Here is a 4,808-nt window from a genome sequence, read left to right on the forward strand (position 1 = left end):
AGGAAGGGGGGGGGGAAAAAAAAAGAAAGAAAGAAAAAGTGAAAATAGAAGCAGAGGGGAAAGAGTCAAGATGCTCTAGAGGATGATTGTGCTCGTTGTCCTGACAGGGTATGGCTGTGCTCAGATCACACCACGAGGACCAGCACGGTCACTGGTTCCAGCTTGTCTCATCATCTTTCAGCATTTCGGCAGGTTCTGCAGAAGCAGAGAGCACTGACTGTGTGCGAAACACCCTTCCCAGCTCCTCTGGGAGATGGCTGAAACCTCACAAGAGAATTTTTGTCTTTCTGGAGTTCCCAGTTTGGCTTTGACTGGGAGAGATTTACTGCAGTATCTGCACCGATATCTTTCTGGATGAGAGATGTGTTTCTCTTTCTGCCATGGGCTTTGAACATGATTGTCCTTTCACACTCTTGCCTGATACTTTTGGATGTGTCTGAGAGTGGGTATAGAAATGCACGTGGCTCTTGGGGAACTTACAGAGCTGATTCTTTCTGCCGCCAGCCTGGAGGAACAGCTTTCTGGTGGCGGTCCATAGAACGAAAGCAAAGTGTGTGAGCTGGGTAGTTGTGAAACGGAGGGGATTTAGAAATATTGTTCATTTTTTCCATTATCTCTGCTAAAGACAGTGCCTTCCCAACCCTGACCGTGGGCATGGAGCCAGGACATATCATGAATTAAAATAATAAAACCAATTTTCACCGGGAGAGTTGGTTCCCTTCAAGTTCTGCAAATCCCTCCCTCTCTTCTCTTGTAAACAGCTTTAATACGACCGCAGGCGCCAAATCACTTGACCTAGGTTAGCCTGTGAACCGGGATGCTTTCTGCTCGGCTGAGTGGGCTGGAGCCTGGATTTTTCCTCCCATTCTCTGGCTGTCAATCCAGGTAATAGTCAAAGGCCTTATCTGAAACGCATTAGACTTTCAGCGAATTGTCTGGGCTCCAGGCCCCGGGTGCTGAAGGCACTCGTGCGCGTAATGCGCACAAGAGGCGAGACGGTAGCTTTTAACACCCCTTGCCTCATCGATTTTCTTGGCGCGGGTTCAACTCCCCCGTCTGCCAGCGAGGAACGTAGGCCTCGTGGCTCAGATCCGTAGGCAGCGGTAACTGATCGGCTGCAAGATGCCTCTCGGCACCCAGGTTTTGAGGCTATTTTACCTAATAGAGGAAAGATTTTATTTCAGAGACATGGCTTCCACGGAGGGGAGAAAAGCGTGGGGAGAAGGAGGGAGTACATGCACCAGGATGGCTGAGGTGCTGGGGAGAGTCTGAGGGAGAGGATCTGAGAGGGCTACAGGGTCTGAAGCATCCTAATCTAGAAATCCACAGACCTAAGGCTTCGTTTGAAATTAAAGCCAGAAACCAGACCTCCTTTCTCGACCTCCTGCACAAAACAGACCAAACTTTCCCTTCTCACAGCAGCGGCCAGGCTTGACAGCCCAGAGAATTCCCATTCCCTTGAGCTTTGAGGGTTTCCATCCCCTTCCCTCGCACCATAAAACTTTCCACTGATGAACACGGACAGCAAATATTTAAGCACCTTGCCCCCAGCGGATGTCAGAGCGCGACACGAGCCCATAAGTGAATTTAAGAACTTCCCACTTGTCTGTGTAGGAAGGAACAGACGTGTCTAACTCGATCACTTTGCAGAGTTTCGCAGGACGTCTCGCAGAATAGGCTTGACTGTAATGCAAATAATGCCGTTATTAGTGGGTCGGCCCCGATGACTAGGAAGTCGTGATTCAGAGATGTGCAACAATTGCAGTTGGCCAAAGGGAGGGAACTGGAGGGAAAGGAAAACACATCAGAATGTCAATGCAGCAGGATCGGGGCCAGTTCAATACATGTGGTTTGGACAGCAAATTCCTAATTTGCCATGGCATACAGAGGAACTTTACAGGAATTTAGAGGTTTGTCACTTGAACCCCATTTCAGGCTTCTGGAAAATGCCATAAAGAAGCCATCAAAATTGCTTGTGCCTTTTTCTAAAGGAAAATAGAGAATTGAGATGAGCTGACTGCTTCCACCCACACAGAACCCATGGAGCCCTCTCAGAAAATCAGCTCTGAGGGCAGCATGGAGGTATCTGTAGACTCCCAGAATGATGCCTGGTGGTATTCCACAGGTGCAAGCTGCCTTCTGTGTACAGAGCTGGAGCTTTTTTCCCTGCCAGCATAATGGCTTTAATTGTTTATTTTGCATTAGCAGCTGGACACTTTGCAATAAGGAGCAAAGAACTCAACAGAGCTGGGAGAGGGAGCAGGAACTGTGCTGTTAGCCTAAAATAAGTGTAGCCTGAGAAAGGTTGGAAAAGCATGGAGCTGGAAGCCCTTCATTGCTGCTGGGAAGTCTTGTCACACTCCTGTAGCTGGCCAGAGCTAAAATAATTAGCACCGTGCATGTGTGAGGTTTGCTGCAGGTTTATTTACTCTGTTTTCACAGCTACTTTGGCAGTGGTGAGGTGGTCTGAGTGAGGAGTGGGAAGAATAATGCCGTAGCCTGCAATGAACGTGTTTTCCTTCAGTTTTAACCCTTTCTCCCTGCACCAAATATTCCCTCATCTGCCTGAAAAGAGTAGATGAACTCTCTGCAGACACAGAACAAGCAGCGTTTGGGTCTGACATCTGAGAGGAGAAACCATTGTGGTAATGTTGCTTGGAAACTGAGTGTGTAAGGCAAGCCAGTGGAGAAAACTTCAACGTTCTTGTAACTTTTCTTATTTTTATTTTTTTTAAAGGAGCGAGAAAACAGGAAAGTCAGAGTTTCACAATGTCTGCCCTGAAAGAAACACGAGACTAGGTCAGCAAGTCCAAGCCCTTGACTGGAAATCCAGAATTTATGGTTTGCTAGGTAATCTGTATGGAATTCCAGGAGCGAAAAGGCATTTGCTGACTCGTTCTGAGACTGCTTCTTGTCCTTGGGCTTGATCAGGAAGGAAGTGAGAGCCCTCCTGTTTCCAGTGATCTGGCCTGGGGGCTGAGTTCCAACCCACAACCACATCCTGGGATCCCAGCCTGGGCAACAACCATCATGTGCTCACCCCAAATCTCTCCTGTAAGTGGTGCAGCCTCACCTCAGCAGTGAGACGGGAGAAAGTGTTGGGTGTCACAGGGAAGGTGTAGGCTGGCATGGTACAAAAAGCCCAACTTTCTGTTGCGTCTCCCATTGTTTTATTCTTTAGCAAGGAAGGCCACTTCATAAAATTGAAGGTGTATGGAAATGCTTCACTCTTCAAGGACTAGGGGCATGTGCAAACCAATTTGCTGGTGAAGTGTATGTACATGAGAGGTATCACTTCTAAGGGCTGGCAGAATGATGACATTAAGGCATGCAATTACTAGGCTGGAACCATTTTCCTTCTTATTTCCAAGTATATTGCAGTTTTTTAGAAGAATGCCACCCATTGCCAGTAGATGGAGGGTGGTGAGCAAAACATAACACATGTTCTAAAAAATTGAGGACACTTAATGGGAAAGAGGGTGACAATCCTGGGCAACAAGAAGACAAAACCGCTAATGACCCTTGCAAGTGATTAGAATTGTGACAAACCTGTGTATTAAAATCAGTGTTTATTGATGGGTTTACTGGAGTCAAGTACCTTGATTTCCTTTTCTGGCTGTGCTGCGAAATCTTTAGTTTTTGGATAACATCAGACAAGACACTTTCCTTTCACGCTTGTTTTTCTGTTGGTAAAATAAGTAGAGGTCAAAAAAACCCCCTTCATTCCCAGGATTTTCCTAGAGGTGAGATCCTGAAGATTAATTGGTGAAAATCTTCAGAGCCCACAAAGAACAGAAACAAAAGAAAAGACCCCTTCAAAAACTTTCCAGCCCATTTTCTTTTTATTTTTTTTCTTTTTTTGAATTCTTGCTTGCTGCAAGACAGAAAGAAACCTTAAAGGCATGGGTGAGAGCACAGCTCTTGCTCAGACTGCAAATCTTCCAAAGGATTAGGGTTTTACTTCAAATAGAGGAATGTAAATGTGTCTGGCTCCATCGTGGCTGGAAATTTCTCGCCGGAGCCAACGTTGGGCCATACTTGGCGGCGACGAGACGTTTGTTTGCCCACCCTGGTTGGACTGCAGCTCTCGGGCTGGAAAATGTTAAAATGGGCTGTGCGTGCTCTCAGTGTCAAAAAGTGGAGTTTGGGGAGGGGGGAGGGCTCAGGAGGAGGAACTGGATACGGGTGATTATTCTCCGGTGCTCACAGTTGTAAGTGCTAAGGATGGAGAGCTGGGGGAAGAAGCTGGGTTCGTTTAGTCTGACCGAAACCCAGGAGTTTTGAGTTCATGTATTTCCTCCCACCCCCTTCTCTGCCTTTTTGTTATCGCTGGTTCCTGGTATTCTGCCCACATGTAGACTCGCAGAGGTATTTGGGGCTCTAAATCCCACTGAGGCCAGTGGGGATTTGGCATTGAAGTGGTTTCAGGTTTTCCTTACAAGTGCAGAAGAGAAACGTTAGCAGCAAAAATAGCAGGTGTGTGCAGCTCCTGGGTCCTAGGGAAAGGTCTGAGCACACGAAACGGGCAGAAAGTGCACCGTGAATTCAGCAAACCTCCTTAGTTATCGGCAGGATGTACTGGGGGGAAGGAAAAGTGCCTCTCCTAGCTCAGGTACAGGAGGCAGCGTTGCCCATAGCAGCGAAATCCGAATGAGAGATGTTTTGGCAGCGGTGATAGGGCGTTATCTTCTCAGAGCTGGAATGGCTGAAAAGAGGGGGACAAAGTCCTCGTTCCATCAGTCATCTTCCTCCTGAACCAATTTCCTCTATCTCCTTGCCCAGCAGGCAGCAAGAAATGGGATAGAATG

The sequence above is a fragment of the Apaloderma vittatum genome, unplaced genomic scaffold (genome assembly GCF_000703405.1).
Source record: "Apaloderma vittatum isolate BGI_N311 unplaced genomic scaffold, ASM70340v1 scaffold5079, whole genome shotgun sequence".
In the NCBI taxonomy this organism is placed as follows: Eukaryota; Metazoa; Chordata; class Aves; order Trogoniformes; family Trogonidae; genus Apaloderma; species Apaloderma vittatum.